General features: G+C 40.8%; 1 protein-coding gene across 1 annotated transcript in view; it reads right to left on the bottom strand.

Annotated features, from left to right (window-relative positions):
- Positions 1–1,660: 1,660 nt before the first annotated feature.
- The window catches only part of NAALADL2 (N-acetylated alpha-linked acidic dipeptidase like 2), a 418,513-nt gene continuing 406,297 nt past the window's right edge, over positions 1,661–13,876 (bottom strand). Inside the window, exon 15 of the transcript XR_012788046.1 lies at positions 1,661–2,545. The gene's annotated coding sequence lies outside the window, so the exon portion shown is untranslated. The remainder of the gene's footprint in view (positions 2,546–13,876) is intronic.

The raw sequence follows: 13,876 nt of genomic DNA on the forward strand, positions 1-13,876 counted from the left end.
TTCAGAATACCGCGGTTCCGAGTTCAGAATACCGCTGTTCCGAGTTCAGAGTACCGCTGTTCCGAGTTCAGAATACCGCTGTTCCTAGTTCAGAATAGTGAGGTTCCGAGTCAAGAATACCGCGGTTCCTAGTTCAGAATACCGCGGTTCCGAGTTCAGAATACTGCGGTTCCGAGTTCAGAATACAGCGGTTCCGAGTTCAGAATACGGCGGTTCCGAGTTCAGAATACCGCGGTTCCGAGTTCAGAATACCGCGGTTCTGAGTTCAGAATACAGCGGTTCCGAGTTCAGAATACCGCGGTTCCGAGTTCAGAATACCGCGGTTCCGAGTTCAGAATACTGCGGTTCCGAGTTCAGAATACGGCGGTTCCGAGTTCAGAATACGGCGGTTCCGAGTTCAGAATACCGCGGTTCTGAGTTCAGAATACCGCGGTTCCGAGTTCAGAATACAGCGGTTCCGAGTTCAGAATACCGCGGTTCCGAGTTCAGAATACCGCGGTTCCGAGTTCAGAATACTGCGGTTCAGAGTCCAGAATACTGCGGTTCCGAGTTCAGAATATCTTTCTGTATATTAATAATTAAACCATGCACTGGAATCATTGGTACCTATAAGGGTACTTGTGGTGGGCTTATGCCTTCAGTTATTTAATGAGGCAGAGCTGAAAAAGCAGTATTTTATATAAATAAAACATCATTTCCAAAAGGCCGAGACCAAGTGGTTTACGCGCAGAACCTCCCTGCTTAGCGAAATCACTTCTAACATGCGTTAAAATCACATCCCAGATACGTTTTCACAACCAATTGCTCTTGACAATCATCTCTTGCCAGTGTTTAATGCTATTTTGTTTCTTTGCTATCCTGTGATTACTCACTACCTTTCTGTCCAACGTGACTCATTTATGTAATTCAACAATTGATCCAGAGGCAGCTGGCAGAAGTTCTTTGCTGAAAAATGTTCCTTTCTTTGTAGATCTGTGAATCTCTGATTAGAAATCAAAAAGCTGCATTTTTTATGTTAATAACATTTTTGTAGGCCCAACACATCCTTCATTTAATCTTTGCAAGGGAATAGTTGATGAGAACACATTTCCAATCCCTATGACATTTTGATTGTTGCACATTTGTTTCACTGTAGCACAGAGCCAAAACAATACAACAATATAATTTGACAACAGATCTGATCTGACATTCATGGCTGCCAAATCATATTGGTGATTATGTTTCCTAAATTAGAAACCACCTGCGTGTTTATGGTGTGGAAGGATTAATTTGCCCACCTGGATGTAGCATGTTAACACACAGAAAAATTCCATTGCTTCCTTTTGGCAAGTATTATTATATTTTATACAATGTATTTGTACAAGATGATTTATTCATTAATTGAGATGTGATTATTTTTTTCCTGCATGTGTAAAAGTGACATGCTGTTTTTAACAGTCATATTAAACTGTATTTGGAATAAATGGTGTATAATATTTGTAGAATTGGCTTCTACTTTATGGCAATAGCGGTTATTCAACAAATGGCCAGGGCACTGTACATGATGGCCATTTGTCCATTTTCTTTGGGCCGTCCACGATTTGCTCTCCACGGGACTTCAATGATGGTGTAGACCCATCCCCTTCTCTTTCTCTTATTCACCCCCCCCTTCCCCTTTACATCCAGTCCGGCGACCAGAACCCGGAAGGGATCCCACGATCGTTTCAAAGAGTGGTCAGGAGATCCATCAATGCCGGGGGGCCGGTGGCCACTGAGGTGGCAGGACCATCGGCCACTGAAGGGGTTAAACAGAGTGCGCCGATCGGGGCAGAAAACTCCCATTGAAGTCAATAACCCCTATAAAGGTATCTGTATCACAAGGACACCTAGCACAGTTCAGTAAGCAGATTTGTAATGATCAATAGCCTTTCCTGCTCCTCTGCTTAGGGTTTCCAGGTGTCCCATATTGAACTGGACCATCCTGTAATTAGACACTGCCCAGTAAAACACTAAAGGTAATACTGGACATGTATGTGTATACCGGTATTAACTCTCTGGACATAGTCACCTGGCCGGCTTGGGGGGCATGGGATTTCCCTCAGCAGGGAGAGAGCAGGGCTGTTGCTAGTGGGCTGGGCAGCTTCCTCCCTCCTGATTGGCTGCTGGGTAATGCAGCCAATCAGGAGGAGGTGTTTGGAGCCAGGGGGCACGGCCAAGGAGAGGAGGAAACAGCATGGAGTGGGGAGAGAAGTGTCTGTGCGTCTTGAGCACGTCACACCTTTCACCATTGTGTCCAGTATTTTTGGAGGTCACCTGGCAACCCTACTTCTGCTCTTTCATGCTGCCAAAACATTTGTGGACTTCCTGACTAAACATCCCAGCAAATCACAGCACATATTCCCTGGGAGTAAAAAATACATACAGTATGCACACAATTGCAAGGACAACATTATCTCAAACATTGATCCCAGACCAGTAAGTATTGAGCAACAGACCCTTCTAAAATGTGCATTCTTTGACCTCTCCACCATCTTCTCTTATTCTTTGTTCCTGTTCAGAGAGGTCTCTACATTTGGAATAATAAAAAAAATACTGTGTTACAGGGTGCGATTCTGCAGTTCTTGCTTTCTGCACTTCTAACATCAGTCAGTAGGAACCAGCATATAATGTAAATCTAGGCTTCATGCAACAAAACATATACATTGAGAAGGCATGGTACTGCAAGGTCTACAACCGGAATCAGTCTACTGAACATACTGATGCATTACAGACACCTTAACAGTGAACAGGGTAATAGCAGAATTCTTTTAACTCTGTAAACTTTTATTTGTTCTCAGCAGTAGTAAAACAGAAAAAAAAACTGGCAACCACATTTGTAATTAGGTGCATTAAAAAAAATAGAAGACAGCTGAACTCTATTAAAGCATCATTATATCGTTTCTGGTTCATGATTTTTTTACCCTTGGTTTGGGTAACAGCTCCTGATGATAATAAGTTGAGTTCTAACTGCATTCACAACATGATCATGCTGTGTACGTTGGAAAATGCTCCTTGCCTGCCTGCCTATTTTGCTGGCTATATTACCCAACAGGAGCACAAATGATTTAAAGCCCAGATGCTGAGCAATTTGAGATGCAGAAGCTCCCTACAGTGAAGCAATTATTGCCTTGGAGGGTCTTATTATCATCATCATGCATTGAATTCTGTAAAGAGTAAACAAGTATTTACTGCCATGTATTTACCTAACTCAGAACACAAATTTCAGACAAGATAGTTTTCTCTTACTAAGTTTGATCCATTTTCCATATCTGTGGTTTTCCCTGTTCATGGATAATCTCTATGAGATATATGTGTGTGTGTGTGTGTGTTTAGCTTTTTTCCCATTAAACAACATGTCTATTAAAACCTTCTAGAGCAGGTGTAGCCAACTCCAGTCCTCAAGGGCTACCGACAGGTCAGATTTTCAGGATATCCCTGCTTCAAGACAGGTGGCTCAGTCTTCGACTGACCTATTGGTAGCCCGTGAGAACTGGAGTTGGCTCCCCTGCTCTAGAGTGTTGTGAAATGTTTATTTTCTATGCACTTGTCCATACAATCCATGATATGGAGATACAATAGTCAATATGTGCACACTGATAAAGAATGAAGCAAAGTTACCAGCTCAGGACAGATGAAAGCTTAGAACTGAGGAAACGGTATACAAATATTTTAATGATACATATTTAGTCAAATATAATTATATTATAAAGGTGAACAAAAGCAATAGTTCAATGCAATAGATTTTAAATAATGGAACTGTTTAGTATAGTTATTTATGCAACATGAAGTAATTGACCAATTGGAAATATATACACATACATATAGATCCATTTAAAAAATGTAATTAAAAAGCCTAGGAGGTATCTATCAATAACTGTTACAGCAGTCAGAGGGTGTCATCCCACTTTTTTCTTATCACTCACTACTTCAGTCTATTTTCCAAGTTGAAATATTTTCATTACAATTAATAGCAGTAAATGTTATGACATGAACTCTTATCCTGACTTAAAAGGTTGCCTACATGCACAGACTGCAGAATATTCTTAAACCCCATCACTGACAACATGCAGAGTATTCAGAATTCTGCACATGGAATATATGTTACATCTTCTTTTAGGAATTGAAGGGATGGCCAGTTCAATCCTCAATGGCCAACAATAGCTCTGGTTTTCAGAATATCCCTGCTTCAGCACAGGTGGCTCAGTAATTCTACTGTATCTTGCTGGGTTAGGGAACAGCAGGGTAAACAGATTTTCAATGACAGTAGCTTCATTATTTTTTAATCATCCACTTAACATGGGCTGTTGGCTTGTTCTACAACAAAATATTTAGTTCTGTGTAATAATTACATTTCTTAACTTTGTATCAATGTTATTGCAAATTAATACTTTATGTTCCCGCTTAATAAACATCATATGTGTTTGAAATAATTTAGCAATTCCGCATTTGCTGCTTTTTAAAACTGTTAATTCCTTTATCTCATTTTTTAAATACATCATTAATAAAATGAATATATAGTGATTGTTATTACTATAATTTACTAACATTTAGTCTGACCAGAATTTTCAAGTTTGAGCATTACTCAAGTAGGCAGAAACTTGCAAATTGTAAGTTGTGAAGGTTAGAGTTACAAATTACAAGAAGTAATGTCTAAATAAAGTTAAAGTTTATATCATTTATGGCTAAAAGGAAATAACTAAATAAGGTATGTGGGGGTAATTCTTTGCTTAATGGTGCATTCATATTTAATTGGTTGCTTACAAACTCAAAGATATACAGTATGCATGCAGTTTATTTAGAAAACAATATGATGAAGCTCTGGTTAAAGTAATTCACATTTTGCTATTCAGCCTCAAGCGAATTGGAAACCAGACACAGAGGTGTGACCTCTGGAAACCAGACACAGAGATGTGACCTCCGGAAACCACACACACAGGTGTGACCTCCAGAAAACAGACACAGAGGTGTGACCTCCGGAAACCAGACACAGAGGTGTGACCTCCGAAAACCAGACACAGAGGTGTGACCTTTGGAAACCAGACACAGAGGTGTGACCTTCGGAAACCAGACACAGAGGTGTGACCTCCGGAAACCAGACACAGAGGTGTGACCTCCGGAAACCAGACACAGAGGTGTGACCTCCGGAAACCAGACACAGATGTGTGACCTTCGCAAACCAGACACAGAGGTGTGACCTCCGGAAACCAGACACAGATGTGTGACCTTCACAAACCAGACACAGAGGTGTGACCTACGGAAACCAGGCACAGAGGTGTGACCTCTGGAAATCACACACAGGGGTGTGACCTACGGAAACCAGGCACAGAGGTGTGACCTCCGGAAACCAAACACATGAAGTGTGGCCTCCGGAAACCAGGCACAGAGGTGTGACCTCCGGAAACCAGGCACAGAAGTGTGACCTCCGGAAACCAGGCACAGAGGTGTGACCTCCGGAAACCAGAAAAACAATAAAGGTAGTGCTAATTTCTAGAAAGGAAAGGCTAGCTGCCTATGATATAACTCTGACCCCAGGTCAGACAGATAGAATGGAAAGAGTGTTATATCCCTGGCGCTCGGCACTTATATCAAACTATATATAAAGGATATATACAACCAGATCCAGATGATTATGGCAGATCCAATGAAGTGCTCCACGTGTAGATGGTTAAACATGGAATGACAATAGAAAAAATAACATAGAGTAATCCTGTATAATAACCAAAACAGATAGATACAAACACACAAAAACACAATACAGACAACAAATGCTGAGAACAAACAGTTGACTGATATTAATAAAATGACATTTAATAAAACACATTAATAAACACAAATGATGTAAAGATTAAGAATGAATAGGTCCCATTAATACACTCTGACTGTGGCTGGAATACCCGCTTACCAGAAGCAAGAAGGTATCAGGCAGTTGATAATTAAAGAGTATCCCCTCTCATCATGGCCGGTCAGCTCCAAGCGGTCACACGCTGCAGCCGGATCTGCAGCTGCGACTGCGCATGTGCAGGCTGCTCGGGAGATGGAGGTTGGAGCCACAGATCTGCAGAAGTCTGTCCCTGTGAGAGCAGGGGAGTACCCCGCCCGGAGGCAGAGGCCGACTTGCAGCGTGTGACCGCTTGGAGCTGACCGGCCATGATGAGAGGGGATACTGTTTAATTATCCACTGCCTGATACCTTCTTGCTTCTGGTAAGCGGGTATTCCAGCCACAGTCAGAGTGTATTAATGGGACCTATTCATTCTTAATCTTTACATCATTTGTGGTTATTAATGTGTTTTATTAAATGTCATTTTATTAATATCAGTCAACTGTTTGTTCTCAGCATTTGCTGTCTGTATTGTGTTTTTGTGTGTTTGTATCTATCTGTTTTGGTTATTATACAGGATTACTCTATGTTATTTTTTCTATTGTCATTCCATGTTTAACCATCTACACGTGGAGCACTTCATTGGATCTGCCATAACCGTCTAATCTGGTTGTATATATCCTTTATATATAGTTTGATATAAGTGCCGAGCGCCAGGGATATAACACTCTTTCCGACCTCCGGAAACCAGACACAGAGCTGTGACCGCCGGAAAGCAGACACAGAGGTGTGACCTCCGGAAACCAGACATGGAGGTGTGACCTCTGGAAACCAGGCACAGAGGTGTGACCTCCGGAAAGCAGACCCAGAGGTGTGACCTCCGGAACCAGACCCAGAGGTGTGACCTCCGGAAATACTGTTAGTATCCAGAACATCTTCAGATCTTAAATCAACATATCCAAAGTCTGCATAATACAGTACAGACTGCTACTGACAAATCATAAGCTGCATCAAATTGTCAGGTGCAACTGCAGTCTCCACGCTAACTGCCTGAGCAATAAATAACTAATCTGAAGGTCATAGCTATCATACATGTACTTGAGAGACCAAAATACCTTCAGTACAGATCCTCTATACCAGTCCATCACTGAACTCTAGATCAGGGGTGATCAACTCCAGTCCTCAAGCCCCCCCCCCTCATGTGAGGTTTTCTGGATATCCCAGCTTCGGCACTGGTGGCTCATTCAGAGACGCACGGATGGATTGAGCCACCTGTGCTGAAGTAGGGATATCCAGAAAACCTGACCCGTGGGGGGTGGGGGGGCATGAGGACTGGAGTTGAGAACCCCTTCTCCAGATGATGAAATGTTGCCATGTAGAGCATTCCCTTGAAGAATTTGGGGGAATTATCTTGTCTCTTGGTTGATTTTTCTTTCACTCTATTCCTGATGTGTCTAAGTCCTACTTACAGAAGGAAACATGGAAACTGTATTGTTTTACTAATATTTGACTGCGCTTACTGTCTCAGTAACGTGATGAACCAGCAATCTATACATCCCGTACACCTTCATCTAGTTCCCAACTCCAGTCCTCCAGTCGCCCTAACTGTCCAGGTTTTAAGAATACCCTCACAGTAGCACAGGTGTCGCAATCATTAAGACCAAATCACCTGTGCTCAAGCAGGGATATCCTTAAAACCTGGACTGTTAGGAGTCTTTGAGGACTGGAGTTGTTGAGAACCTCTGTTCTTATGCATTTTACTTTATATGTTAACCCCTTTTTGTGTTTACATTTTATTGCTCAGTTCTTCATTGTACTGGGAAGGGAAAATAAAGACACGTGCAGTGTTTTTTGGGGGTAATATTTGGCCCCAGTTACAAATCTATTTTTACTATTCCATTGTGCTAGGTCAGGGGTGACCAACTCCAGTTCTCAAGTCACCAACAGGCCAGCTATTAGGGATATCCCTGCTTCAGCACAGGTGGCCCAATCTGTGGCTCACTCATTATGGCTGAGAACTGACTGAGCCACTAATTGGGACACCTGTGCTGAAGCAGGGCTATCCTTAAAACCCGACCTGTTGGTGGCCCTTGAAGACAGAAGTTGGCCACCCCTGTGCTAGGCTAATTAACCAATACGTTAAGACAACGGGTGAAAACATATGGTCTTTGATATTTAATAAATGCATTACGAGATGTCCACCACTTAATATTCCAAATCTGACTCCAGAGTATAAATTAATAAGCGTTAGGCTTTTTCTAACGAGGATTTTCCCTTTTAAAACCAGAATGAGTTATCAAAAGGGACCTGGCAGATTTTCAAAGACATTATCTGACCTTCCAGTATTCTGGCCGGCATTAAATTTTAACAAGCTGCAATATATCTGGAAGGTCTATTAGAATTCTTCAGCATCTTATCTATTCTTTTTTTTTCTTCTCAAACTACTGAAGCAGAAAAAGGGAAGGTATCCAGTATAATAAGGACATATTTATATTATGCAAATGACATAAAACATATTCTCATTCTACTTGATAAACCTAACACATTGCATTTTTAAATTAATACTAGATTGGAAATTTCCAATATTTACTGTGACATTCATTTATATTCATTTTTTTTTTTTTTTTTTTTTATTCAACGGTTGGAAAATCTTCTTAAAATTAACCTAATAGCCAGTGCAAGAAAGTTTACAAAGGTTACAATTAAAAGAATAATTTTGACACACAGTTATCCAAAAACAAAGTTGGGTCAGAAATGGGGCCTGGGGTATTGTTATTTATTTGGATGTAGTGTCCTTGCACTAGATATACACCGTGGTACGGGAGAACATATATTCCTTATTGAATGCAAAAAGAATAACAGAAATATATATATCTGCACACTGTATATCAAATACACAACAGTGGTTTTATAACAAAAATATTTTACCAAGCATTAATGTATCTCGCACCCCATATATTATTAGATAAGAAAATCCTCACTGCCAAATGATATTGCAACGTAATAATTATTCAGTGTAAACGTGTTTAAAGAAATATTAATGATTATTCTTCTATAACAATAACAACTTTATTTCATGTAGTGCTTTTTTCCCAACGGGACTCTTCACAATGATAATTTTGGATTGTAACAGAAACAATCCTTGCCCAGAGGAGCTCACAATCTATGTTTTTTTGTGCCTAAGACAACAGGGAGATATAAAGTGACTTGCCCAAGGTCACAAGGAGATGACACTAGGATAATGAACCAGGTTCTCCCTGATTCACACTCTGTGTCATTGTGATCAGAGTCAGTGTCTTTACTCACTGAGCCGCTCCTGCAGCCCTTACTGATATTGATATTGACAGTAACACTCAACACAGCAGAATTTGTAGCCAATAAAACCCAGTTCTAGTACAGTATTTGCAGAGGTGTTTTTTTTTTTTTTTTAAAACAAATTGCTTTGCATGATTAACCCCCGATTGGTCCAAACTGAGCTCCTTATCTGAATAGTCTCTTGACCATGATTTGACTTGCTCACATGAAGGATACACAGGAGCCGTACTGAATGAAACCCTGAAGATTAGTAAACTGCTCAGAACTTGGGCTGGTCCTTTACAGTTTGTTGGCGAGTGGCGGGTGCGTTATGGGTTGGAAGAAAAGAGCACAGTACGCTTTATTTTTATAGACCGCACAACGATTTTCGCATGACTTCAGTACTGCAAGTATTTAAGTAGCTTTCAGTGATCTCATAGTTATTCCCATGTACACATGAGGTTATATGCAGCTGGCATACAATCACCTCTTGAGTGTTAACTCCACACAGCCACAATATTGCACCCCATCATATGTTTTGATACAGGGTACAATAGCTGATGGGATATTTACCTTCCATTTACATGTGACTTACGGAGGGGGAGCTTCTCTGAGCTCTGATCCCCTCAGCTGTTTTTTATTGCTTTATCACGTACTGCTGTTGCATCTCAGATTTTGACTCACCATAGGCTGATAGTACTTTCATGAGCCGCCTATCTGTTTTTCATCTACAGTGATCAATGGACACCATATGTTCAATTTACTTACTCTAAGTACGGACATCTCTGCTATATTCCTGTAATATAGATTCTATTGATACTATTGTAGAGTGGTCGTGGGAGCTTGCTTAGGAGCTCTCTTCCTCCTAGTAGGCTCAAACATCTATTTTTGTCAGGCTACCCAGCCCTTTTCTCCTTACCCTATTGTAGGGGATAGTTACATCAGTACTGTATTTGAGCATCCATTTTTGAAGTTCCATTTTTGCTCTAAGGAGTTTTTAACACGCTCCATTTTAGTTTTATATATTACCATTAAAATTGTTTTAAAATCTATTCCATCATATCATTACACTATTGGATGTTCTGAGCGCTGTGCTTTCTCTTGTTTTGGTTATACTATACTATTGTACCATGTAGTGTGATCTAGTGCTGTCGTACAGCGGACTTTACTGTCCTACTGTTTCCAGAATGCTGTGATCTGACACCTTGTTGCCATTGCAAAATGAGCAACTAACTTACACTCGACCCTAGATAAGTCTTTCATTGGTCTGTTTAATAGGAATAGCCACGGGTCTAAAGGAATTGTGAGGCCCAACATCCTCTTTAACCAATCTCTAATTTGTTCCCAATGGGGCACCAACTTAGGGTATGAGCACAGTATATGTAACAAATCTGCCTGTACTCCACTTTGTTTTGGGCACAATGGTGGGTAACCTGGAACACATTTTGATTATTTCAGTGGGGTGAGATAACATCTCATTAAAACTTTATATGCGTTCTCCCTTAACGACGTGCAAATCGAGCTCTTAGCTGCTGCCGCGAAAATCGCATCTCCATCCTCTTCTTCTGGCACCTCTCCCAGGTCCGCTTCCACTGGGAAATATACTGTAACTTTTTAGCATACACCAGACCAGAACAGGTTACTTCCTTATACATGAGAGTCCACTTGTGTCTGTTTCTAAAATACAGAGCTTTTTGAAATTGGTTAATGGTGGGTGGGCCGAGAATTTGTTATAAAATGCACATATCTGGAAGTATCTAAAAAATTCTGAATGTGGAATGTCCTTTTCTGACTTAATTTGTTCAAAAGTTTTAATAATGATTCTGTCCTCCAGATCTTTGAGCTAGTAAACCCACTCTGTTTCCAAATACCGAAATCTTTGATATTCAGGTCTGGAACGAAATCCCAGTTGTCAATTAAGGGGGACATGAGATCATTTTTGGTGGTCAGAGAGCATCTGAATTTAGTCGACTCCCAGACTGCTAACGAGTTATCATTGAGGATAGCGGCTCTCTGATAAATTTTACTATCTGATTTGGGGACCAAATTAAATTGTGCAGCTCCAGTGGCGCACACACTTCCTTTTCCAATGCCCCCCAGCGTTTAAGGCTGGGGTCAATGTGCCATTGGGAGATTTGGCATAATTGGGCACTTTATAATAGGACAACAAACAAGGTACAGCTAGCCCCCCGGCCAATGTTGGCCTATTCAAGATCCTTCCCCTTACTCTCGGTCTTTTGTAATTCCAAATAAACTTTGAGACCAGTGATTGGAGTGATAGTATATCCTACCTTACTAATGGAATTGGTAAGGTCTGAAACAGATAAAGGATACAGAGAAGAAGATTCATCTTGATACAATAGATCTTGCCGACCCAAGATATGTTGTAAGTGGACCAAGTTCCAATATCTTCTCTCAATGTGTCCTGGAACAGGATTACACATTTTCTGTCTCCCTTTGCAGTATTGATTATCCCTGTCTCCCTTGTTCAGCTGCCTGTAATTCCCCCTGTTCCAGCAGCTAGCTGCATGTGTAAAGGCAACAATCTTGCTACATATGTCCCTTACACAGCCTTAGTTGGTTGCCCTGGCAACCTTCCAATCTCCTTAGCTAGAAGGTTGGTTTAGTCCAGCTTGCGCCCCTGCCTTTATACAGTAGCAGTTACTTTTGTCCTTAGACCCTTCCTGCTTATGACAGGAACATGTGCTTTAGATCTAACTTGCTGGCTTAGTGAGTACATGCGTCCAACATTACAGCCCATGCAAAGGCCATCCTTTTTACTGTCCCCCATAACAAAGCACCTTCACATAGAGAAGCACTCTCTCACCACACATTACCATCTGCAAGTACCCTTTATTGTTTTTGACTTCCCCATTAAATTTGAAGAATAAAAAAAGGACTCTGTGTGCTCTCAAAAGGGGATGAGTTAAACCACCGGACTCACTCACATCACACATGTGATCCCGGTTCCAGAAGACAATGCTTGTAGTATTTTGGGGAAATGTGCCTTATATAGAGTTTTATAGTTATTAGTAATATAGACTCCTAAATATTTAATTGCCTTTGGTTGCCATTTAAAATTAAAATGGATCTCTATAAGTTACTCTGTTTCTTTTAGTAAATTAATATTCAAGGCTCTGAATTTGTTTGGTTGATTTTGAAACCAGAGATTCAATGACATTTTTCAAGCAGGCTGAATAGATTAGGCAGAAAGGTGAGTGGTTACGATAGTGTCAAAAATACATCATCCGCATAAAGCGCCACTTTGTAACTCTGGTTATTTACTTGAATTCCTGCTATATCCAGATTGTTCCAAATTTGCACGGCCAGGTGTTCCATGCATAGCGCAAATAAAAGGGGTGATAACGGGCATCCCTGTCTCGTGCCACTCTTAATCGTGAAGCGATCTGATGGGAAGCCCTGATGTATTACTCTAGCAGCCGGATTCGAATATTATAATAATATAATATTATAATAATATAAATACATTTAGAAATTATTATTTAATATAATTAATTATTTAATATAATTAATTATAAAATAAATAAAATAATAATTTATAAATTATACATTATAATTAAAATAAAAATAAAATAATAATTTTACCATACCATGCAGGAATCAAACCCATGATCATTCATACACTGGTAGCGATTCTCTATCTGCTACACCATTTCGCTAAAAAAATAAAAATAAATTGGAGATGGTTTAAAATTGGGAGCCACTCTCAGACTGCATTATAATCGGATCCACATTGTAGCGGATCGCGCTATAATGGGGTTGAGCTGTATATATATATATATACACACACAAACCCCTAACCTAACCTCAAACCGGCAATCCAGTCTCAAGTCTCTGATTGCCTCTTAGCTCTTCAAATATCCTCCTAAACCTGGCCTAATTACCCAGTCGCCAAAGCCCATTGCCTACGTGTGATATTTGGCTCCTCTCTCCCCTTCTCCATTTACATTCATGCTCTTGCTAAAACTTCTCCCTCCGTAATATTGCCAAGATCCACCCTTTGCTAAAATGCTAATAGATGCCCTTATCCTCTCCATGTGGATTAGACTACTACTACCCACTACTAACAAGTCTTGCAGCTTTCTCCTTTGCAATATATCTACAATTCTTCAGCTAGAATCCTTTCACTTCCCCCAGAACAGTGCCTGCTCGTCTCTTTAAATCCCTCTCATGGATACTCATCAAGTTCATCTAGGGTTATTGACCCAGACTGTCCTGTATTTGGACACTGTCCAGTAAAAAAATTAAGGTAGAACTAGACATGCATGTGTCCGGTATTACCTCTCTGGACATAGTGATATGACCGGCTTGGGGGATTGAAGAGGGAGAGAGCAGGACAGTTGTGAGGTGGCTGGACAGCTTTCTCCATCATGATTAGCTGCTTCTGGGTAATGCAACCAATCAGGAGGAGGTGTCAGGTGCCTCAGGAGAGGAAACAGCATGGAGTGGAGAGCGGTGTATGTGTCTCTCAAATATGTGTGTCTTGAACGCGTGTGTCTTGAGTGCGTCGCACTTTTCACCATTGTGTCCAGTATATTTGGAGAAGCCACCTAGTGACCCTAGTTCTGGATCACGTACATAGTTCTCCTTTTAGCTTCAAGGCTCGCCACTCTCCCACCCCTCCCTATATCAGCTCGTTATGCTCCTGCTCATCTCGTACGTTCTGCTCATAATGGTTTCCTTTCCACCACTTCCATCTTCACTGCTCTCTCTCACCTTAAAC

The sequence above is a fragment of the Ascaphus truei genome, chromosome 14, assembly GCF_040206685.1.
Source record: "Ascaphus truei isolate aAscTru1 chromosome 14, aAscTru1.hap1, whole genome shotgun sequence".
In the NCBI taxonomy this organism is placed as follows: Eukaryota; Metazoa; Chordata; class Amphibia; order Anura; family Ascaphidae; genus Ascaphus; species Ascaphus truei.